The following is a 25,544-nucleotide window of genomic DNA, read 5'->3' as shown; positions in this document are numbered from 1 at the left end:
CGGGCGTGGTGCGGGCTCCTGTAGTCCCAGCTACACGGGAGGCTGAGGCAGGAGAATGGCGTGAACCCGGGAGGCAGAGCTTGCAGTGAGCTGAGATCCGGCCACTGCACTCCAGCCCGGGTGACAGAGCAAGACTCTGTCTGAAAAAATAAATAAATAAATAAATAAATAAAATAAAAATAAAAAAGAGTTGGGGGACTTCAATACTCCACTGACAGCAGTAGACAGGTCATCAACACAGAAAGTCAGCAAAGAAACAATGGACTTAAACTATACCTTAGAACAAATGAACTTAACAGATATTTACTGTATATCCTAACCAACAACTGCAGAATATACATTCTACTCACCAGCACATCGAACATTCTCCAAGGTAGGCCATATAATAGGTCACAAAACAAGTCTCAGCAAATGTAAGGAAACTGAAATTATAACATGTATGCTCTCAGACCACAGAATAAAATTGGAAATCAACTCTTAAAGGAATCCTCAAAACCATGCAAATAAGTGGAAATTAAATAATCTGCCTCTGAATGGTCGTTGGGTCAACAACTAAATCAAGATGGAAATTTGAAATTTCTTTGAACTGAATAATAGTGACACAACCAAAACCTCTGTGATACAGCAAAAGTATTCTTAAGAGAAAAGTTCACAGCATTAAATGCCTACATCAAAAAGAACACAAAGAGACAAACTAAGGTCACACCTCAAGGAACTAGAGAATCAAGAACAAACCAAAACCAAACTCAGCAGAAGAAAAGAAATAATAAAGATCAGAGCAGAACTAAATGAAATTGAAACAACAAAAAAATACAAAAGATAGAAAAAACAAAAAGCTGGTTCTTTGAAAAAATAAACAAAATTCATAGACCATTAGGGACATTAACCAAGAAAAGAAGAGAGAAGATCCAAATAAGCTCAATTAGAAATGAAACAGAAGATATTACAATGTATACCACAGAAATACAAAAGATCATTCAAGGCTACTATGAACACCTTTATGTGAACAAACTAGAAAACCTAGAGGAGATGAATAAATTCCTGGAAATATACAACCCTGCTTGATTAAGCCAGAAAGAAATGGAATATCTTAACAGACCAATAACAATCAGTGAGATTGAAATGGTAATAAAAAAAAAATTACCAACAAAAAAAAGTTCAGGAACAGATGGATCCACAGCTGAATTCTATCAGAAATTCACAGAATGGGTACCAATCTTATTGAAACTATTTCAAAAAATAGAGAAAGAAGAAATCCTCCCTAGGTCATTCTATGAAGCCAGTATCACCCGAATACCCAAACCAGGAAAGGATATAACAAAAAACTACAGACCAATATTCCTGATGAACATAGACACAAAAATCTTCAAAAAAATACTAGCTAACTGAATCCGAAACCCTATCAAAAAGATAATCCACCATGACCAAGTGGGTTTCATACCAAGGATGTAGGGATAGCTTAACATATGAAAGTCAATAAATGTGATACACCACATAAACAGAATTAAAAACAAAAATCACATGATCATCTCAATAGACACAGAAAAAAGCGTTTGACAAAATTTGACAAAACCCAGCATCGCTTTATGATGAAAACCCTCAGTAAAATCAGCATAGAAGGGACATAACTTAAGGTAATAAAAGTCATTTATGACAAACCCACAGCCAACATTATACTGTATGGGGAAAATTTGGAGTCATTCCACCTGAGAACTGGAAAAAGACAAGGATGCTCACATTCACCACTTCTATTCAACATAGTACTGGAAGTCCTAGCCAGAGCAATCAGACAAGAGAAAGAAATAAAGGGCATCTACATCGATAAAGAGGGAGTCAAACGGTTGCTGTTTGCTGATATATGACTGTACAACTAGAAAATCCTAAAGACTCATTCAAAAAACTCCTAAATCTGATAAATGAATTCTGTAAAGTTTTGGGATACAAAATCAATGTACACAAATCAGTAGCACTGCTATGCATCTACAGTGACCAAGATGAGAATTAAATAAAGAACTCAACCCCTTTTACAGCAGCTGTCAAAAAAATATACATAGGAATATACCTAACTAAGGATGTGAAAGACCTATACAAGGAAAACTACAAAACACTGCTGAAAGAAATCACAGACAACACAAACAAATGGAAACACATCCCATGCTCATGGATGGGTAGAATCAATATTGTAAAAATGACCATACTGCCAAAAGCAATCTAAAAATTCAGTGCAAATCCCATCAAAATACTATCATCATTCTTCATAGAACTACAATACACAATCCTAAAATTCACATGGAACCAAAAAAGAGCCGACATAGCCAAAGCAAGACTAAGCAAAAACAACAAATCTGGAAGCATCACATTACCTGACTTCAAACAACACTATAAGGCTATGGCCACCAAAACAGCATGGTACTGGTATAAAAATAGGGACATAGACCAACGGAACAAAATGGAGAATGTGGAAATAAACATAAATACTTATAGCCAATTGATCTTTGACAATGCAAACAAAAACAAAGTGGAGAAAGGACACCCTATTCACCAAATGGTATTGAGAAAATTGGCAAGCCACGTGTAGAAGAATGAAACTGGATCCTGATCTCTCACTTTATACAAATATCAACTCAAGATGGATTAAGGACTTAAATCTAAGACCTGAAACAATAAAAATTCTAGACAATAACGTCAGAAAAACCATTCTAGACATTGGCTTAGGCGAAGACTTCATGACCAAGAACTCAAAACCAAATGCAACAAAAACAAAGATAAATAGATGGGATTTAAATTAAAAAGCTTCTGCACAGCAAAAGAAATAACCAAAAGAATTAACAGACCATTCATAGAGTAAGAGAAAATCTTCACAATCCATCCATCCAACAAAGGACTAATGTCCAGAATCTACAAAGAACTCAAACAAATCAGTGAGAAAAAACAGACAATCCCATCGAAAAGCGGACTAAGGACATGAATAGACAATTATCAAAAGAAGATTGTATATACAAACGGCCAAAAAACATGAAAAAAATGCTCAACATCACTGATTTTCAGGGAAATACAAATCAAAACCACAAAGTGATACCATCTTACTTCTGCAAGAATCATCATAATTAAAACATAAAAATAGTAGGTGTTGGTATGGATGTGGCAAAAAGGGAACACTTTTGCAGTGCTAGTGGGAATGTAAACTAGTACAACCACTGTGAAAGACAGTGTGGAGGTTCCTTAAAGAACTAAAAGTAGATCTACTATTTGATTCAGCAATCCCACTGATGGGCATCTACCCAGAGGAAAAGAAGTCATTATATGAAAAAGCCACTTGCACATGCACGTTTACAGCAGCACAATTCACAACTGCAAAAATATGGAACCAGCCCACATGCCCATAAGACAATGAGTGGATAAAGAAAATATGGTATATATACCGTGGAATACTACTCAGTCATAAAAAGGAATGAAATAATGGCATTTGCAGAAACCTGAATGGAATTTGAGACCATTACTCTTAAGTGAAGTAATTCTGGAATGGAAAATCAAACATTGTATATTCTCATTTATAAGTAGGAGCTAAGCTATGAGGACACAAAGGCATAAGAATGACACAATAAACTTTGGGGACCTGAGGGAAAGGTGGCGGGGGGTATGAGGAATAAAAGATTGCACATTGCAAACAGTGTACACTGCTTGGGTGATGGGTGCACCAAAATCTCGGAAATCACCAAGAACTTATCCATGTAACCAAACACCGCCTGTTCCCCCAAAACCTATTGAAATTTAAAAAATATTATCAAAGTTATTATTGTTTTGCTGAAAAGTACTAGGAAAAGTCAAACTGCTTTGGACATACAGGGCTTAGCAGGGTTCTGAGAATCTACTAAGAGCTGAGTAAATATTTGTTGATGGAAGGACGCATGTTGAAAGTTTATTGGGCATTTGATGAAATATGCCAAGAGAGTAATTTTTAACTTTTTCCTTTGATGACAGCTTTTACTACTGTGAAGCCCAAACTTGATAAATATGATAGGATATGCATTTCATTATTCTATTTGAGCAGATTTCCACTACATATTTAAAAGCCTGTATTATTATATTTTGAAGAGAAAAAAATGAATGGGTCTTCTAATATTCACACAGCTACCCTTGGTGTTTTTATATCCCACAGGTTGTCTTTCACCCAGTCTTAGTCCGTTTGGGCAGCTATAACAAAATACCTTAGACTGGGTAATTCACGAGCAACAGAAATTTATTGCTCATAATTCTGGAGACTGGGAAGTCCAAGATCAAGGTGTTGGCAGATACAGTGTCTGGTGAGGGCTTTTCTTCATAGATAGTGTCTTCTATGTGTCCTCACATGGTAGAAGAGGCACACAAGCTTCCTTGTCAAACTCTCAAACTCCCAGGGTCAAGCAATCCTCCCTCCTCAGCTTCCTGAGTAGCTGGGGGCTACAAGCATGCACCACGACACCTGGCTTTCAGGCCTCTTTTATAAGGGTGCTAATTCCATTCATGAGAGCCCTATCCTCACAATCTAAATACCTCCTAAAAGTTCTACCTCTTAATATCATCATATTGGTGATCACGTTTCAATATATGTATTTTGGAGTGACACAAACATTCAGATGACAGCACTCGGTAAGATAAATAACCGCAGCCTCTGTCTAAGCCTTCAAATTTATCTTTCCGCCAGCCTTGTTTTACCCTTTGAGCCACGTCCGATCCAAACTTATGTCTCCTTACCACCCGTCTGGGAACCTTTTGCTAGCTACATCAGTACTCTTCCCTATTTGGTTTACCTTTGTTCAAGACTCAAATATTATTGTCTTCTCTTTTATACATTTTCAGGCTAATGCTCTTTTCCCTTGTGCTCCAATGCGCTTCGAAGATAACTAGTTATTTTAATTATTTCTATGCATACAGGTGTACTTTCTATTAGTGTGAATTTTGAAAGGGCAGATATTCATACATTCTATTGATTTTTAGGTCCATAGCAAATAAGCCCTGTACTGAACACAGAGGGCATGCTCAGCAAATACTTGTAAAATGAATGAATGGAAAACCAAGGTCTCTCATTCTCCCAAAACCCAGTTCTCTGCACTGGTCCTCTACTCTAAGTACTATGATAACTTCCTATGTGCCAAGCAGAACTGACTAGCCTATGTTGCTGTATTTTATTGTCACAGCAACAACACTGAGTTGGTCCTATTGCTGGTACCCTTTTACTGATGAGGAAATTGAGACTTTTGAGAGACATTTAGTTACTTCCTCAAAGTCACACAGCTAATCAGTGACAGATGTCCCTCAAATGATGGTGCTGTGGAAAAACGAGGGAAGAAGCACATGACAAAATGGACATTGTTGGGTAAAAGCCACAACAATAACCACAGCAGTGTACACTAGTGCTATCACTAAAGCAGCAGCAGAATAATCCAAAATGATTACTATCTAAAACAAGGAAGGCAAGGCTGTGGGTAACCTGACAGGTCTCACCCAATCAACTCTGGTACTTGGAATTCCATCAAAACAATGGACAGATTGTTTCTGCCACCTCCCCAGAAACCTCTTCCAGAGGCTCTGCATGTGGAAATATAACCTTTAGCCAATCTAAATGTGGCACGCTGCTCTCTGAGCTCCATATTTATCATGAAGCTATTTTCATCATCTTCCTTTTCCTTGTTTCTTGCAACTGGCATTATGTTTCTGTCCTCTATTTTATTCAAAAGGATGTGTTTCTATTCAATGAAACAGATCAGTGGCCTTTTCTACCACTAAATCGTAAATCTCCTCTTACAACTTTGAAGAAAAACCTAGTAATCAAAACAGTTTCTAGATTTTTTTCAATACCTAGAAATTCACTGACAAACAAGATTGAAAAAAAGCCTTCCCACCTACCCCACACGCTTGTGAACATTTACAACGCCATCATTGTTTGTTGTGTTTGATTCATTTTTGTCAGCAGGCTTCCTTTGTACAGTTAAACTACTTTCTTATGCTAAGCTCTCTGTGAATTGTCACAATGGTTGACAAAAAATTCTGTATCAAATACTACTTAATTTTAAGCATTTCTGTCTTCCAATTTATTACTTAGTACAAATTTCATTTTGCCAGGGCAAAAAAACAATTTGTTTGTTTCATATTGAAAACAGTTTTTCAAATAAATTCTGATGGTACACTTATCAAGCCCTCTTATCTTTCATTAAACTAATGCTTTCAAGCATAATTAAGAATGAAAGGGAAAACTAAGTATATTGTAATGCTCTGATATTAAAGAAGACATATCAAAATAAATTTACAATCACATCATCACATCAATCTCTACTACGACTACAATAGTATTATAACCATAATTAATTAGCTATGGTACAAATTACTAATAAATCTTTAGATATTAAATGCCTAATTTTTCAAAACCATATGTCTTTGTAAATTGATTATTTAGAATTTAGAGGCTTTTTAATTAGGAAGAAATTTATGCAATGCTGTATGTAATAATTAGGAATCAGCTTTTCTGCAATACTTTTGAACATCAGCAAAAATTAAAGCTGTGGAAAATAGTCTGAGTTAATTACAGTATTTCACTGTCAAAAATCAACATATAGGTAAAATTTAGAGGTTAATGTGGCATTTCCATTTCTTTAACTTCCACCTAGCCTTATGTTCTTAGTGCTTGAATCATTAACCGAATCCAAAAATCAATGAGACGGGGGAAGTCTCCTTAGTGATTTATGCCTCTAAGAAAGTTTTCATTTTATCCAATAGTTTCAGCAAACCTCATCAATCCAGGTTAAACATTTAATGCTTTTTTTTTTTTTCTCTTTTCTCTATTCCCTAAGGATAAAGCTGGAATATTTCTGAGCCTTGCCATCATTTTTGGTAAGTGATTATTTTGACATAAGACACAAAAGCTGCTTTGTCAGGAGGGTGGGAATGTCATTTGGGGTCAAAGACATTGCTGAAGTGAGACCTCATTGTGTGTGTGGTCAAAAGACCCCAAGAGATGGGGAGAGGACCTGATGGTGAACCACTTCACACTCACAGGGGCCTGCTGAGGGTGGATTTCAAAGTCAAGGCCCTCCTGTGTCCAGAGGACTTGTGGGGAGGGAGCCTCGGACATATCTTATTCTGCCGACACTATAGAAAGGTGTGGAAGTTACTATAAATAAGAGAGGAATATTACAAAAAACAAGGAATGATTGCCTACACAACACAGAAGCCAGTTTTTTCTCCTTCTTGCTTCAACTCCTCCCCACTTCAGTTCTCTGAAGACATCCCAGCCAATGTGTTTCCTACCCATAAGGTGCTGTAGGAAAGAGGGCGGTCTGGGTAAAATTCACCTTTGTTCCTCTGAATGCTTCCCATTATGTCTTATTTTAAAATTTATTTTCTTTAATAAAAACCTAGATCCTCAGTCACCCAAAGCCAGTGTCCTCCTGTCCATCCAGGAAACAGAATTTTTCTTCCCTGATGGCTCCAAAAGGAATTAAGCCACTGTTTTCTCCTGCTGGGTTTCTGTTGTGCATCTTTAAGCCATTTCTTCATCTGAAGGTCTTCAGGCAAACCCACTAAACCTCTTGAGCACATGACTCAAGAGTGACAATTGCTAACAGATGCATTTGTACATTTGTATTCTGGCAGAATTGGTCTTAAATTGTTGCTCATAGGAGAAAGGAAGAGCAACTGTAGCACCTCTGTTCACTGTTGCTGGCAGATAACAAACTTGAGATGAAGCCACATTTACAGGGGGAAAATTGCCTACGCCCACAGAATGAAATTTCAGGCTTTGACAGTTGCTAGGTAAGTAAATGAGAATCATTTTATTCTAGGTGAACGTAACACCTAGCACATCTTGAACAATAAGAAGAGTTGGTGGCCCGAGGGTGGTGACACCCCAGGTTGTACATGTTCAGAAGAGTCTCCTGGGAGGAAATATAAGGAACTAGTGGCCAAACAATCGCCCCCTTATGGTTCCTCATAATCTTAAGTAGAAGGTACAGCTCCTCTCAAAGAGAACCTCAGAAAATGACTTTAATTCTCTGATTTTAATTCAACAAATATTGCACCAACTCTGAAGAAGCCCTGTATGAAGGCCCAAGGCCTCCACCTGAATCCGGGATACCTTCATCTCATGCCTGAATGCTTTTAACAACCTCGAGTAGTTTCATGACTTCAATCTTTGCCCTGCAGCCAGAAAAACAAAAACAAACCTTTCTAAAAAGTTACTTTTTCCCTTCTTATAAAATCGTTCAATAACTCCACCTACCATCAGGAACAATCCCACTTCTTGACATAGACCTACAAGGCCCTCCCATGCTAGCTCCTGTTAACTTTTCCAACTTGGTTTCTCAGTGTGACCCACCCCTCTCCACCCCAGCCTCTATGCCTTTGAGACGTTCTTCCCTTTCCCCACCCTTCCCTTTCCACTTTTCTGGCCAACCTTTAGGTTTCAGCTTTCACCGCTGCTTTCCCCAAAAAGCCTTCTCTGACTTGTCAAGTGGGTTAGATGCCCTCTTTCTGTGGTTCCACAGCTCCGTTTGTGTCCCCGGTGTATCTTTATCAGACTTTATTGCTTGTTTGTATTCTGTCTCCGGATCCTTCAAGGTTACAAGGGACAGAAACTCAGCTCGAATCAGCTGAAGCTAAAGAGGAAATGTGCTGGGCCCTGGGTTAGCTCCCAGACCGCCGGAAATGCCAAACAAACAAGCTTGAGGAAAGCAGAAACTGGGGCCCCTCCCAGATCTCTGGATTCTGCATTAGGGCTTTCAACACTGATCACGGCGTATCTGTGAGAGTTCTGATTGCTCCTTCTTAGGTCATGTGTTTGCCTAGACTAAGAACTGTGGTCCTGGTTTAGGAAATATATAAGAAGATCTAGAATTCCGCTCGGAACACTTTTCAAACCCTTGGGTAACAGAAAGGGAATGCAGGAGAACAGAAGGAGGGCAGGGCTGGCTGTTACGTAGATCACCTATTGCTGCAAAACTAACAACCAGAAAACCTCAGTGGCAAACAGCAATATATATATATTTTTAAATGCAATTGCAGGAGGTCAACTGATACAGTCTTGATGGCTTCGCTTTAATCTGAAGGTCTGGCTGAACCAGGATCCTCAAGGTAGGGGAAACTGAGGCTTACTCCAGGGATGCTCATTTGGGGCCCCAGGCTGAAGGAGAAATGTCACCTTTTCATTGTCTGTGTCTTGCTCAGTGGCTGACACGTAGGATAGGTGCCTCATAAATTTGAATTTAATAAATGAGTAATCACGCCCAGTGTCCAATAAACTACCTCTTTAGCTTAAGCTGATTTGAGTTTCTGTCCCTTGAACCCTTGAAGGATCCAGAGACCAAACATGAACAGGCAACACAGTCTGATAAAGACACACCAGGGACACAAAGGGGGCTGTGTGGTCCTTTCTATGGATCTTGGCAAATAGACAAGTCAGGAAAAGGTGCTTGAGACAAAGGGAATAGTCTGAATTTGGTATAAGAAGAGAGAGGGCACATCTTAGAATGGCTATGTGACTACTACATGGAGCGCATTGCAAACTACAGGGCTACGATGGTAAATAGAGGACAAGTGCGGAGGGAGGAGTGTACGCTTTATTCTGCCTATAAGTATCTATTAGGGCCATGGGGGTACAACTCAATGTATGACCTCGTAGGTAAGAGTTTATGATGCATTTATGGCAAAACAGATTATAGGTGATATCTAAAATGGAATAATTTAGAACCAGTGCACCTACACAAATTTTTATTATTAGCTGGCTAATGAAGGAAAGAAATGCACTTAATTGGGTAAACAGTTTATTTCTTATCTTCTTTTAAGCTGTCTGAAAGAATAGAATTTGGCTAGCTGGTTTTCTATCCTTGAAAGTATAAAGAAGGCTGGACTGTCTGAAAATATTCTTTTCTGGGAGCATGTACGTAGACAACTGAAATAAACCGCAACTCACTGGTGCCAAATATATCACACATCAGCCCACCTCCTGCCACGGTGAGCTTGTAGCAGAGAAAAGAATGTTCTCAGGTGAGGAGGATGTCAGCCTCATTCTAGAGAAAGAGGAGCCAGTCCTGCATGTGAGTGTGATTTCAAAGCTAGAGTTCTGAGGCTACAAAGAAAAAAAAGGGCTGAAGAACAGGTCCCTGTCCCCCGTCCCCAAACAATGATGCAGGGCCATCACCATCCATACCTTTTCATTATAAAGACAGGAGTTGAGAGTCCAGTTGATAATTCTAAACACAAGCCTTTTGCCCAATATAGAGGACAACTCTCATTGTTATTCTATATACTGCTCATATTCCACCCTATTGGTTAATAGGAAATAATAACAATAAATAAAGCTTGCTCTGAGGAGAGAGGGAGGGAGGGAGGGAGGGAGGAAGAAAGGATGGAGGGAGAAAGAGAAGGAAGGAGTCATTGTACTGACTTTTCAGGTAAAAGCCAGACAACTGGTTAACAACTGCCATGCAGTAATGGGGCAGGGCTCTGCTGGGGTGCAGGGGCTCATGGACCCCCAGATAATTCTAATCAGACATGCTAGATGTTTGACAGAAAAGTGGATTCTGTTTGATGATTTGTTTCAAGAAGTTAAGGGGACAGAAGTTAAATTATGTTTCTGTTTTTTTCTTCCTCCAAATGAAACTCATTCTAAACGCCCAACTAAAAAATGATCTTACAGATCCGTGTAGTCTAATGCCTATGGACAGGTTGCTATTCAAATTTAAAATTAAAAACTGGTTTTTTTTTTTTTTTGAGATGAAGTCTCGCTCTTGTCCCCCAGGCTGGAGTGCAATGGTGCAATCTTGGCTCACTACAACCTCTGCCTCCCAGGTTCAAGCGATTATCCTTCCTCAGACTCCCGAGTAACTGGGATTATAGGTGCCTGCTACCACGCCTGGCTAATTTTTGTATTTTTTAAGTAGAGATGGGGTTTCACCATGTTGGCCAGGCTGGTCTCGAACTCCTGACCTCAGGTGATCTGCTTGCCTCGGCCTCCCAAAGTGCTAGGATTACAGGCATGAGCCACCGCACCTGGCCAATTAAAAACTTAATTTAAAAAATTAAATTTAAAAAATGTAGCTCTTTAGCGGTTACCATATTAGATAACATAAATACAGAACATTTGCATCATCATACAAGTTGTACTGGACAGCACTGCAGATGCTGATGGTCACCATTCTCTAACATTGCTCAGCCTCCTTGTTCTACCAACTGGAAGTCTGGGAAAATTCTGGAGGATAGCAGAGGCTATCAATACAGGGACTGTGAAATCTAACAAGCAAATCATCTTTTCATTTCTTAGGTTCAGAGAGGGGCTTGCCTGCTGAGGAGCCATGCTCTCTCCACGATGAAGAACTAGAGACCGTCTTGTGCAGCGGGCTGGCAGAGAGGAGCCAGACAGTGAACTGGAAAATGCCCAGGATCGCAATTCAGAGGACATGGGCTCTCACCTTGGCTCTGTGACTCGTTTTGTGCCTTTCATCCCTACAATCTCTCTGAACCTCAGTCTCTGAATCAATAAAATGAGACTAACCACACCAATCTGGCTGAATATAAAGGTATAACATCCTAATCAGACACAGGAATTTGTGCTTGCACAGCAAATGCCTCAGTAGCATACCTTTGGGAAACCATTGCTCTTAGGTGGTATTGTGAACAATGGGCCTCTTAATCTAGGTACTCTCACTCTAGTTCTTCCATGAGGATTTCTGGGAAGTCTGCCTATGAGGGAAGGTTGTGACCCGTGACCTACTGCTGCTTTGGGAAGTCTTCAGCAGCTGGTGCCAGCTGTGTTTTCCTGATACATTTTTTTTGTGTGTTTGAGATGGAGTCTTGGTCTGTTGCCCAGGCTGGAGTGCAGTGGCGTGACCTCAGCTCACTGTAACCTCCACCTCCAGGGTTCAAGCGATTCTCCTGCCTCAGACTCTTGAGTAGCTGGGATTGCAGGTGTGCACCACCACGGCCAGCTAATTTTCTTGTATTTTTAGTAGAGATGGGGTTTCACCATGTTGGCCAGGCTGGTCTTGAACTCCTGACCTCAGGTGATCCGCCCACCTCGGCCTCCCAAAGTGCTGGGATTACAGGCATGAGCCACTGCGCCCGGCCTCCTGATACATTTAATAAGAGAGGTATATGTAATCCTCTGCCATCTTTAACAGAGACTTTCACAGGTTCTGTGAATTACCTGGTGCTCTTCAGGACACAGGCAATGCCACAAATATCACACCCACGGATGAGGCTACCCAGTCCATGTCCCTGCATGGGGAAGTTCTCCCACCACCCCAGAGCCTTCAAAGGAGCACACATTGATTTGCTCTAAAGAGTATCAACTTTGAAAGCTTCTAAACATGCCCCAAAGGAGACAATTTGAAAATTCTAAACACAGGTCATTGAACATTTATTGCCAGTTGTCTTGATTATTCTGAGAGGTAAAAAGCACTCATGTTTAAATCTACGTTTGAACCATCTAGTCTTACCTGCCTATTCCATGAGAATAAAGAACATCTCTTTGTTTTAATCTGTCCTCACCTACTATATGCTTTTGGACTCCTACTCTTTGAGCCCAAAGAAACCCGCAATTCACTACTGGGGCCAAAGAAAGAGATGATTCTAATGTTCCTCAGTTAGAATATTGCTATCTTGCACCCTACTCAAGTTACTTTGAAGATGACAACATGGACCACACAATGGCTCAGGCTGTTGCTGGTGGTAGTAGTGGGGGACTGAGATGAAGACAGCTACGTTCTATATTCTGAAGGCAGCCTGAGAGTAGAGAGGGGATATCCACCCTACAGTGGTAGTTCTTAAACGTCAGCATCATCAGAAGCACTTGAAGGGTTTGTTAAAACTCAAATTGCCTGGCCCACCCTCCAGGTTTCTCATTCAATTGACCAGGGGTAGGGCAGGGATAGGGCCTGAGAATCTGCATTTCTACCAGATTCCTAGGTAATGTTCATGCTGCCTGTCCAAGGACTCAACTTTGAGAATCGCGACTTCAGGACCTTCTCAAGCTTCATTTCATATGCACACATGCAAGGGGAAATGCATTTCTCAAAACATGTTTCCTTAAATGTGATGCCAACTTGAGTGACCAAAGCAAATGATAATGGCTAATATGTGCATAGCTCTTACTGTGTTCTAGGCACTGTTCTAAGTGCTTAAATATACTAACAGATTTAATTCTCACAAAAATTGTATAAAAGTTGTATTATATTATCTTTCTTTGACAAATGTGATCCGGAGAAGTAACTTTCCTAAGGTTACACAGCTAAAGTATGCATTAGGGTTGGTGCAGGAACACAGGAAGTCTGGCACCAGAGGCTACAGGCACTGCACTACATTGCCTCTCCCTGCAACCCCCTTTATTTTCCAACATTATCCTCATCCCCGGGCAAATGACAACATTCCTTTCAGAGAGTCCTCCTTGGGAGCCTCCCTTAAATGGGATGTTAACAACCTCAAGGCTGTTTGACGTTAGCCTTGGTCAAGTTTATTTTTAATACCTAGTAACTATAACAGAGCACAGTTTCTCATTTGCCTATACCCTGTCATTTTGGGAGTATCCTTGATTCAATAATTATTATTTTACAAGGAATGCAGAAAGACTTGACAAATAGAAAAACGGAAGCCTGAGTGAAGGAAGAGAAACAATAAACAGGAAAGAGAAAATAATAAAGCAATAGGAAGAAGGGTAAAAATAACCAGATGGAAAGGTCGAAGTAGATACAATGCAGGAGATAAGGATGGGAGAGAAAAATACGAAAACTAAACATGCATGACAAAATAGTTAAAGTCCAACTAGATGTCATACTGAGAAAATAGAAATATAAAACCTAAGCATAAAGCCAGTCACGATGAGTAAATAGAGGACATGAGGAGAGGAGGAAATTAGCAGGGGGAGGGAGACGAAAGATGCCACTAATTGGATTTTGAACTCCAGTTGCTATAATTGGGCATTTAAGCTATATCAACATTCTTCTTCATCTTTAGAATATTTCGCAATCTTTTAAAATACAGGAAACGCCATTTGATTTTGTCCCAACTCTGGCCACTCAAATCCTGGTTGCTTGTTTATTTTTTCTTGAGCAAGAAAAGTTTCACTAAGGGTTGGCATGCAGGATAAATCTTTTAGAGGAAAGAGGGGGAAATAATTCAATAGGAAGGAAGGATTCATTATGACAAGGGCTGGGTCAGGGAAATGGTCACATAACTGCATTCCTGAAAGCAAAGGCCTGCTAAAAAACTAAACCTGAGTCTTAAGGCTGTTTGCTCTGCCCTGGGATCGAGTTGAGGTCACTCTGGAGGCCAGTCACAGAGCCTGAGACTCTGAACGTTCTGTTTTAGATTAAGAGCTGGGTTCACCCAACGGGTACAGAGTGGGAAAGAGGATGGACGATGTCAGCTCTAGTCTGAGGGCTGGCGTCCTGCATGTGAGGATCCCATCACTCCAGGACCTCCCTAGGAGTTCGTTGTTCCATTAAATGGGGCACAGGAGGCCAGCCTTCACTGTTTATTCTTTCCCTTTCCCATTAGTTGTCAGATTCTTCTCTTTACATTTCTATTTTGATATAATAGGACATTCTTGGATTTTAAAATGGTATGCTTGCAAAATGTATTATCTTTCCCCCAGACGACTTCTTATCCAGTCCAACATGAATTTTCCAGCCATGCAGCTTACACAGTCATTCTTTCTGCAGTCTTTCAGAATCTGTCCTCTGGGGATACACCTCCCTCTTCCCACAGTTCCCTTGATCCCCAAGGAAAGTTATCTGAGGGGCTGTATTATTAAATTTCATGGAATCTAAGACACAATTGGGTATGAAAAAGAGTCACCATTAACTGATGCATCACTAAGAAAGAAAAAGTCTTCATTCTAAGATATACCATTAGCTATGAGATATACCTCAATTTGAAAAATGTTATAATGTAAAATAAACAATGTCTCAGGTCTACAAAATGTGACATCTTCTCTATTTGACTGTAACCTCCTTGAGAGTAGTGACTGTGCCCTAGTTCTTTACCCCCTAACCTCTCCAAGGCAAATAGATCTTTGTATTTTCCAAGCATGCTTGCTGACAACTCTGACTGCATTAAGTATGTGTGTGTATATGTGTGTGGTGTTTGATCACACATTTGCATAGCACGTTATAACCATTTTGTCCTTAATGTCCTAGGAAATTCAAGAATGGGACAGGGATTGAATTGCTTTTCTTGTTTACAGATGACCAGCCTGAAGCTTAGAGACATAATCTGACATACCCATGGCACTAGGTCACCAGTAAGAGTGGGAATTAGGACCTGCAACTAAGTCTGAGTCTAGTATTTTGTTGTTGTTGTTTCCAGGTTCAACAAATAGTAAAAAGTAGAAAGATGTGGACTCCTCACCTCCTACTCTAGCTCCTGAGAAAAATCCTGCATTTGATGAGAAAATAACAAATGTTTCCATGCCCTAGTATGCTCTGGCATGGGGTTCCTTATTTTATCTCTGTGGCAGCTACCTGTCAACGTGTGATGCTTGGAGCTGAGGGTGGGGAGTTTGTACACACCAAGGCTATCTAAACAGACCATTAAGTGGTAGTAAAGTAACACATGTGAATGACAGGTCAATAAATCCCCAACAACTTATGTTGCCTGCAAGAAGCTGGCTGTTGCCGAATGTTGTTGTGTTTACATAAAATCAATTTTACAAGCAATCTTAAATAATTAGGGAAGATGCCATCACACAGAGGATATTCTGCATTCACTGTAATCGCTCTGGCATTCATCTCATTGATCCCTTTTGTCTGATATTATGTGTGGGTTTTTTTTCCTCTCAAGCTGCTATCTTCCCTGATAGCTTCTTTATGAGATGCTGAAATACTACCTTATAAGAAACCAAGACACACATTCTTATCAGTATTTTACAGACCAAAGACCTTGAAGTTACCTATTAGCTGAGTCTTCCTGAAGCTCAGCTTTATATGTGTTTTTCTTTAATTCTCTAATCTCAAGCCCTTAAAACATTTGGAGACAGATAAATTGGGGTAGGGGATAGGTACTGTAGATACTGAACATAAAAGTTTGAGAAAAAATTAAAACTGTGTTGGGTTTTATGATGATAGCAGGGAACATATAGACGAATATAGGTTTCTCTCAATCTTCTAGTCTTCTGGATGCTGCTGATTTACCCTTTATAAAGTTTAAATAGAATAGATTTTTGTTGTTGTTGTTGACAGCAAATATCCATTAATGATACATTGCAGGGGTACAGGATGAAGCCAATGGTCCCACCGGGGACAAAATTTCCTTTAGGGACTCCTAGACCAGGGATTTACAAACCAGAGGCATCACGCCACTTCAGCTGTCCCATCAGGTAAAAGGGAGCCACTCTGCTGGTGACTGTAGAGCCATAAATCCTCATTTACCATGGAATACTGTGGCTTCCATCTGTTTCCTAAAGTGCCTACATAAACTAAGTCTTTGTAAGCCATCTGCAAAATGCCCTCGTGCATGCATGCCGGAGTCTTGTGCTAATGCAATGTGGTGATTTTGCAACTTCAAATAAGGTTCATTTTAATTGTCATTGTTAAGATCAAATGCTTTGCAGCTGTCTCTCTTCTACAGATGAAAAACATAACTTTGATGGCTAATATGATGAACTCTTACATTCCATTTTTCATCTAAATTGCTACACTTCAGTGCCTATGTTGTCTACTAAGTGCCTAACAAATATTTTTGAATTTAAAAAATTATGACTAGAAAAAGGTCGTGGGCAGTAATATGGGAATAATATAAGACTCAGATTTAAAAAGTGGGCTTTGGCTATTGCTTAGTTACTAAGGAGCCATGCGAGGGCCTCTTTTTCCCCATTTGGAAGATGAGTGCGTTGGGTTAAGCGACTCAAAGGTCCCTGCCTGCTCTAACATTTGGGTTCTAAATTTTAACCCAAATTCTCTCATGGGTAACTCAAACTTTGCTTGAATTTTCTAATCTAGGGAACAATGGAACATGACCCATTTTGGAAATTGTATCTCCCTACTTTTTCTGTATTCTACAATCTGAACTAAATGTTTATATAAACCAGCTCGGAGATTTTTCAGTTATTATTAATCACCTATTTTAAATTAAACTACTTAGTATAAAAGATGACTTAATTAACTCTGGCAATTTTTATCTGCTTAAGAAAAGCTATTTTCTATTACTGTACTTTAAGTAAAAATAAAAAAGCAACAGTCGCAAAGAAATATCTGACCTACACAGTGCCATGCCCAGCATGCAAGAATGCTGCCATGGCATTAGGACTGTTTATTAGGCCTGCACATGTGTCTATCTGCACGTTTCTTCCTCTGTCTGCCTTGTAAAGGACAAAAGCAATGCACAGTTCTGAACACTGTTTCCTTAAGTCCCCTTTTCAATATGGGTTGGTATTTAGCCTAACAAGAAAAGCAAAGAAAAAACAATTAGACAAAGTCTAGGAATACCTGTCTTTTGACTGCTGATAAGCTCAACCGCATGGGGCATGTCTGAGAGGAATCTGTCATTAACACAATGTACTATTTGTCCAAACATCTGTAGGTCACATTATTTCTCCACAAGCCAGTGGTAGAAAAAGCAAAACCAAGATGGGTTATTAATCACTTACTCAGTATTTCTCAAGAAACACTTAAAAAAAAAAAAAAAAGAACCTAATAGATTGAAAGAAGAAAAACAAAGCATTTGTCATTTATTATGAAACGAGCCACCGAGGTCCCATTAAGACCACCTTTTACACATGGCACACTGGGTAGGCTCCAGGAGATGTAGGGGGCTAGAAATGGGACCAGTGCCTAACAGAGGACACCCTGGTAGTTCTCATTTCCTTGCGAAGGAAATGGAAATTCAGATTTGCACGTCTTTTCTATTTATGTTGGAACTGCTTCCACCAGGGGTGTGGGAATCCACATGGATACAATGAGCCAAACAATTCTTGGGACAGCCTGATACTATTAGAAACAGGTAGACCTGGGGAGAAAAGTTCAACCGTCCATTAATGCCAACAGAAAAGAAACAGCGTGGTTTACTGGCTACTCACAGCTGTCAAGGTGATAGGGAGTTGTGTAGGTAGGTGCACTTTTACACATCTGTCAGCAAAAACCGGTTTCCAAATTTAAAAAACTACTACTCAGGAACGGCACGTGTATTGTTGACTCTCCCAGGTGGTTTCACAGAGCAAGGAGTGGATTATGAGGTGACATCAAGACAAGGTTGTATCTGGGGCCATAGAGACTGGTAATTACTCAGGGAGACAAAAATTTCTTCTTTGGGTGTATACTACATTAACCAAAGATAGTATTTTGAAACAAATTGGACTTGTGTCCTAGCGGATTACATGCATCTCACAGACAATAATGGAGCCCCTCGTATGTGTTATGCACTAGGCACTTTTCTGGGGAGTTAATAAGGGCTTCCAGGGAGGTAAGAGCATGGTGGGAATGGCAAGATACCCAAAGTGGAGTGAGCAAAATGCCATTTTATGTGACTGACTTTACACCAGTTAGTGATAGCCCGACTTTGAGGTTTTATTAATAACCAGTGCAATACATCATCAGACCTGCAATAAAATAATACTGTAAGAGCTAACATTTACAGAGTACTTCCTATGGGCCAGGCATGGTTTTAAGAGCTCTATGTGTATTAGCTCTTTTACTCCTCATTAATCCTGAAGAGTTAGATGTAACATTATCCCCATTTCTTAGATGAGGAAATTGAACCATGGGGAGGTTCAGTAACCCTCAAGGCCACATAGCTAGTAAATGGTAGGTGGAAACCTGAATCCTGGAAGTCTGGCTTCGGGGTCCAAGCTTCTAATCATTCCCTTTCAAAACAAAAAATGCTATGGCTGATTGTGGCTATCCACAAATAGCGTCTCAATTTTGATCATGGTACATGCATCCCAGCATACATCTACTTGTTTATACACAATCAGAGAATTTAGAGGGGGAAGAGACTGTAGAGATTCTCTCGACTAATTTGTGGTGACCATTTTTCAACTGATAGATATGGAAATGTAGACCCCTCAAGAATCCAAATTTGCTTCAAACAAAGGTATTCACTATTCAACCTATATATATTAGCCCCATATAGTCCCATTATCCATCCATTAAAATGGTAAAAGGGTACTTCTTCAATCCCAACAAATAGTGATGGGAGCCAGGGGACCCAAATCACCTTGCCTGACTCCACAATCACCATATTATCACAAAGTTCCTTAGTAAGGTGGTAGCCCCTGATATTAACACAACAGTAGCACCAACACAGGAAACCTTCAGAGTTAGGGATTGATGGCTGTGGTGTTTCCTACAACACCCACTGTTCTCAAGATATAAAACAGATCATCATTATGAGGTAATTCAGCCCCAATGACAAGGTGGTAGAAATACTTTGTTATCAGTGAGAAGGTACTGGCTCACCTACTATGCATAGAGTTCTACATTTATTGCCTTGTTTGAGGCTAATGATTTTTCAGAGGTGGAATATGCTAATGGATGATAATTTTCCAGGCTTTATTTTTTCCCTGGCAGATCTCCAGTAACACAGTTTTGGTGGCTAGCACCATGGAGTAATGATTTTTCATTGTTTGTTGACAACCTTGTTTATTTCTCTCTGCTTTAAGTTTTCAGTAAAGGCTATTCTCAGCCTGGAAGATGATCAGTGCATCTTGCACTAAATAAAAGGTAATGGATTTCAGAAAAGGAACCCAAGAAAAAAAGGGGGAAAAAAAAATCTTAGAGTCTTCCCTGTGGTGTTTTCTAGATGTGCTCCTGCAGTTCATTTGTAGGCAAAATCAAGGTTAAAACTGCTCAGTGTAGCTAAATTTGTGGTAAAATCATTAGCCCTGAAGAAAGAAACCTTGTACATTCTGAAAAGCACACAAGTTTAGGGTGAATCCACTCATGTCAGGGGGAGCCAAGGGAGGATGGCTTCCACTTGCCCTTCTAGATCTATGATCTACTCTCCATTCTTCTTCTTGTCCCAGGAGGCTAACATCTATTCTGGATTCTGGCTGGAGATTGATTGACAGGAAAAAGCAGACTGAGATTGAGATGCTTACCTCGCCAGCTCCCACCCAATTAGGAGCAGCAGGGAGCTGTGTTCTGTTACCAAAGGCCACTAGCTTCTATAGGGCAGCTCATCCTTATACTCTCCATGATCTGGTAACTGTTCCCTTCACCCTTCAAGCTGGGCATGATAATAAAGCCTTGCTGTTGCTAGTATCAGGGCACTTCATCATGTCTTGTTGGTCTCTCTTAACCCTTCCTCCATCTTTAGATTTTCCTCAATTAAACTACCTGTTTCCTGCTGGGAACATAGCCCATGTAAAGTCTAGTTTGTGATAACTGGTCCTGAGACTTGTCTACCTGTTCCCAGTCCTCAGACCCTGTTTTCCATTTCTTGCTGTTTCCTGGTGCGTGGTGTGAGCATAGTGTGTGAATGTATCTGCGTGTGTTACTGTGCTCTCTAGGTGCTGACTGATGCCAGTCCCTGGCTTCCACATCCAGCTACATCCAACTCAGCCCTCCTACCCTCACCATTCACCCTGCTCATGACTCTTGGGCCTCTGGAGGTTAAGTAGGATTCCAATTTGAACACGACTTTGTCTGACAGTGGGTTGAAATATTGAAATATACCTAGGGATTTTATGTAATCATGAGCTGCCCTCATTTTATCTTGCTTTTTGTGATTTAATGTATGATGGTTCCCCAACCATGTACTCTATCTAGCCAGACATTGCTCTGGCTTCTCATGTGTGAGCAACCCTGATTTTTGGTTCTTTCCTTTCCTGCCAGTTAGTACCCCATTACCTGGATCTGGAAATCAGCCAAGACAAAGACAAATGGCCTCTCTATAGTTCAAGTCACTGATGGGTATCACATAAGAACGTGGGCTTTTAAAGTTAGAAGGGAGTGTGAGAGGTTCTGTGGTCCATTCCCTGCCGTGGTAGTAGATGGGAGTTTACAGCCCTCTTTTAATTACCAGAGGAGAAGAATACCCAACAGGGCAGATCTTAAGACTATGAAGCAATTAATTCTTTAAGTGCTGTAGAATATTGGGTGACTGACCCACGGACTGGCTTTTATAGTTAAAAATGGTTAGAGGAGAAGAAACATTTAGAATCTCTCAACGCTAATAAGATTATTTATTCTGACTTCTGGGAACTTCTTATTCCTTGTTTTTCTAGCTCAATAAAAGCAATGTCTCAGAAGTGTAAGGGTCTGCACATGCATTCTCATGTTCCTCACTGCTTTTCTGGACCCTCCTCACTCGCTGCACTCTCTTTCTTCATTTCCTGAGTTAGTTTCTCATCCAGTAGAACACGGAGTATGGTAGATGCCAAGCTAAGTCTCCTGGGATTCCTTCTTCTCTTCTCTGTTAGTACTGTCTTTCTTTCTCTCTCAGAAATCTCATCTTGACCCATCTTGACCATGGCTTTCAATACCATCCACACGCCAAAGACTTCAACAATTTTATCTCTAGCCCCATGCTTCCTCCTGAACTCTAGACTTCTGTATCTAACAGCCTGCTTGACTGTTTTCTCCCTTGGATGTCTAATACATATTTCAGACAAACGCTTCCAAATCAGAGCATCTGCCTTTCCTGTCCGCTCTGCGTCCCCACCCAGCCTTGCTCCTCTGTCATTCTCCTTGTCAGTAAAAGATACTCCTGGTCACCAAATTGCTCATATCACAAACCTTCTTTGACTCTTATCTTCCCCTTCACCCACGTTCCCAATTCATCAGTAAATCCTGTGACTTTACCTACAACGCATATTCCAAATCTATCCATTTCACTCTTAAAAAAATTTTTTTTAAGTTTACATTTTTCTTTTATTCCTTTTTTGAGATAGGGTCTTCCTCTGTCGTTCAGGCTGGAGTGCAGTGGCATGATCACAGCTCACTGCAACCTCAACCTCTCAGGTTGAAGTGATTCTCCCACCTTGGCCTCCCAAGTATCTAGAACTACAGGCATGTGCCACCACGCTTGGCTAATTTATTTGTTTTTGTAAAGACAGGGTCTCATCATGTTTGCCTAGGCTGGTCTCAAACTCCTGGGCTCAAGCTATCCTCCTGCTTCAGCCCCCCAAAGTGCTGGGATTACAGTTGTGAGCCACCGCACCCAGCCCATTTCTCTTTCTCAGTTTTCAGTTAAAAACTACCATCTTCTCTTGCCTGGAACATACTACAGCTCTCTAACTGGTCTTTTGGCTTTCACTGCTATGTCTCCTACAAAAATTTCTCCTTGAAGTAGTTGGAGAGTGATTTATTAAAATCAGTGGTTTTCATGTGGGAGTGATTTTGTCCCACAGGGGCCATATGCCAATATCTGGAAATATTTTTGGTTGACATGGATGTGGCATCTAGTGGGTAGAATCCAGGGATGCTGCTAAATATCGTACAACACATAAGACAGGCCTCATAACAAAGAATTATCCGGATTGAAATGTCAATAGTGCCAAGGCTGAAAGACCACCATTTATTTATTTATTTTTTAAATTTTTTATTTTTTTTATACTTTAAGTTCTAGGGTACATGTGCACAACGTGCAGGTTTGTTACATATGTATACATGTGCCATGTTGGTGTGCTGCACCCATCAACTCATCATTTACATTAGGTATATCTCCTAATGCTATCCCTCCCCACCCCCTCTGTACAATAGGACCCAGTGTGTGATGTTCCCCTTCCTGTGTCCAAGTGATCTCATTGTTCAATTCCCACCTATGAGTGAGAACATGCGGTGTTTGGTTTTCTGTTCTTGCGATAGTTTGCTGAGAATGATGGTTTCCAGCTTCATCCATGTCCCTACAAAGGACATGAACTCATCCTTTTTTATGGCTGCATAGTATTCCATGGTGTATATGTGCCACATTTTCTTAATCCAGTCTGTCACTGATGGACATTTGGGTTGATTCCAAGTCTTTGCTATTGTGAATAGTGCTGCAATAAACATACATGTGCATGTGTCTTTATAGCAGCATGACTTACAATCCTTTGGGTATATCCCCAGTAATGGGATGACTGGGTCAAATGGTATTTCTAGTTCTAGATCCTTGAGGAATCGCCACACTGTTTTCCACAATGGTTGAACTAGTTTACAGTCCCACCAACAGTGTAAAAGTGTTCCTATTTTTCCACATCCTCTCCAGCACCTGTTTCCTTATTTTTTAATGATTGCCATTCTAACTGGTGTGAGATGGTATCTCATTGTGATTTTGATTTGCATTTCTCTGATGGTGAGTGATGATGAGCATTTTTTCATGTGTCTGTTGGGAAAGGCCACCATTTAAGTGGAAATCTGACCATGTCATGCTCCTGTTTAAAATCCTCCAATGGTTTGTGTTTGCTTTTAAAATCCAAACTTTTTATCCTGGCCTACAAGGTTTCAAAGGATGTGGCCCCACATGCTTCTTGTGTCTCCTCTATACCTCTCTTTTTCATTCTCACTTTCCCTCCAACAGGCCAAGTTTAGTCCTTAAGACATTGGTGGCAGCTGTGAGCCTGAAATGCCCATCACCCAGATATTCCCAGTGTTCAGTGTCAAATGCATCTCCTCAGTGAGGTCTTCCCTGACCACTCAACCTCAATACTCCTCATACACTTTCTTTCACACCACATCATAATTTATTTTTGCATTTATGACTCTATTTTCTGGTTTACCTATTATTCATATATTGTTAGCTCATGCGAGCTGGGAACATTTTCAAACTTTATCCACAAAGCCACAGTAAATGCTTTATAAATATTTGTTGCATGAATGAACTTCATGTTTGTACAGTAAAGGTTGATTGGCTTTGTGTGTTTTTAAGTGGCCTAATAAGGAACACCTACATCGAGAATAATTTTTGCCCCCGGGCCAACGTTTACTTAAAACACTTATTGGGTCACTTCCACTGGAAAAGTACCCTCCTCATCTCTAAATATAGGCAATCTTTTTTCTATTGGCTTGCAGATTCATTTATTTCTTCATTAATTCAATAACCAGCAAATCAGAAACCATGAAAGATATTTTGCTCTTAATAATGACCAAGAAACATCTCCAGTCCTTAAGGAACCCTCAGGCTTGAACTGCCAGCACCATATCCCAAGACATCAAATCTGATTATATTATTTATTGCTTCTGACTTGCCCCACCAGCACTGTAGTAGGTTGAACGGTGCTCCCCTCCCCCGAGGGTTGTCCACATCCCAACCTTCAGAACCTGTGAATGTGACCTTATTTGGAAAAAGGGCCTAAGTAATAGTATTATTATGCCAAAATAATGGTATTAATCCATTCATGAGGGCACAGCTCTCATGAGAAAATTACCTCTTCAAAGTCCCACTTCTCAGCACTGTTGCATTAGGGGTTAAGTTTCCAACACATGAATGTCGGGGGACACATTCAAGGGTCCTTGCAGATGTAATTAAGTTAAAGATCTGTAGAAGAAATCATCCTGGATAATCCAAGTGGGCCCTAAATCCAATGACAAGTGTTTTTACGAAAGACTCACAGAAGAGATACGTGAATGAAGATAAGAGGGCCACGTGAAGATAGAGAGTGGAGTTATCCAACCAGGGTCTAAGGAGCCCCAGCAGTCACCAAAAGCTCCAAGAGGAAAGGAAAGCTTCTCTCCTAGAGACTCTGGGGTGTGTGCCACTCTGCTGGATTTGGGATTTTTGGCTCCCAGACCTGTTAGAAAATAAATTTCTGTTGTTTGAAGCCACCACACCTGGGGTAATTCTTTATAGCAGCCATAAGAAATGACATGCCTGGTTCTTCAGCCGTCACTCAAAGCTCTCCTGGCTTTGCCCTCTGCCTGCTCTCCTACCCATCCCCAGGTTCTGCAACTGCTTCCCACATGCCACACCATTCTCCAGGCCTGCCTCCACCACCCAAGCCATGCTCGAGTCAGAAGGGACTAGTTACGCTCTCCAAAAACCCAATCCTCTCTCAAATTTAAGCAGGTATTTTCACCTACCCTGTTCCTCCAACCTCTTCCCTCTCTAGTTAAACCAGAAAACTCCCCCTACTTTTTTAAGACCCAACTTAGATTTCCCTGGTTCCTCAACTCTTCCTTAAGGCTCTCGTGTAAGCACCTTGCTACCCTTATGGTATCAATTACTTCCTTATGGAATTTGTAGAGCTTGGAGTACATACATTTACTCTAACACTAATTTTTATGCTAGTGTATTTTGATGATCAATTTTTACTAACTTTAATTATAGTATATTTCATGAATACTTTCTTATTTAAAAAGAAAATTATAAAGGTAAAGTGCTCCTTTAACCACATCCCCATCCTGCTTTTCTTGTAAATCTTATATAAAATAAATCCTATTATTTTATATGTTTTTAAATATAAGTCATACATACATATCTATGTGTGCGTATATATGCATACACACATACATGACACACTCTCTGTAAATATATACATAGGGTGTGTGTTTTGTTTTGCTCTGTACCTTTTCACTCAGTTCTTCTACTAGAAGATGAACATTTAGGCTATTTCCAATTTATCATTATTCCAAACAATGTGAAAGTCAACATCTTTTTTTTTT

The 25,544-nt window shown here is 40.1% G+C and overlaps 1 protein-coding gene and 1 long non-coding RNA gene across 4 annotated transcripts in view; one reads left to right on the top strand and one right to left on the bottom strand.

Moving 5' to 3' along the window:
• Positions 1-25,544, bottom strand: part of RARB (retinoic acid receptor, beta) — a 449,839-nt gene that overhangs the window by 216,078 nt on the left and 208,217 nt on the right. The gene's annotated exons all lie outside the window — the stretch shown is intronic.
• LOC105535643 lies at positions 9,735-11,566 on the top strand. The gene is made up of 2 exons (XR_001005474.1): positions 9,735-10,017; positions 11,294-11,566. It is a non-coding gene; the product is annotated as an uncharacterized LOC105535643 (long non-coding RNA).

The sequence above is a fragment of the Mandrillus leucophaeus genome, unplaced genomic scaffold (genome assembly GCF_000951045.1).
Source record: "Mandrillus leucophaeus isolate KB7577 unplaced genomic scaffold, Mleu.le_1.0 Scaffold149, whole genome shotgun sequence".
Classification (NCBI taxonomy): domain Eukaryota; kingdom Metazoa; phylum Chordata; class Mammalia; order Primates; family Cercopithecidae; genus Mandrillus; species Mandrillus leucophaeus.
The sequence above is the reverse complement of the archived record's forward strand: the minus strand, read 5'-3'. Positions and strand labels throughout refer to the sequence as shown.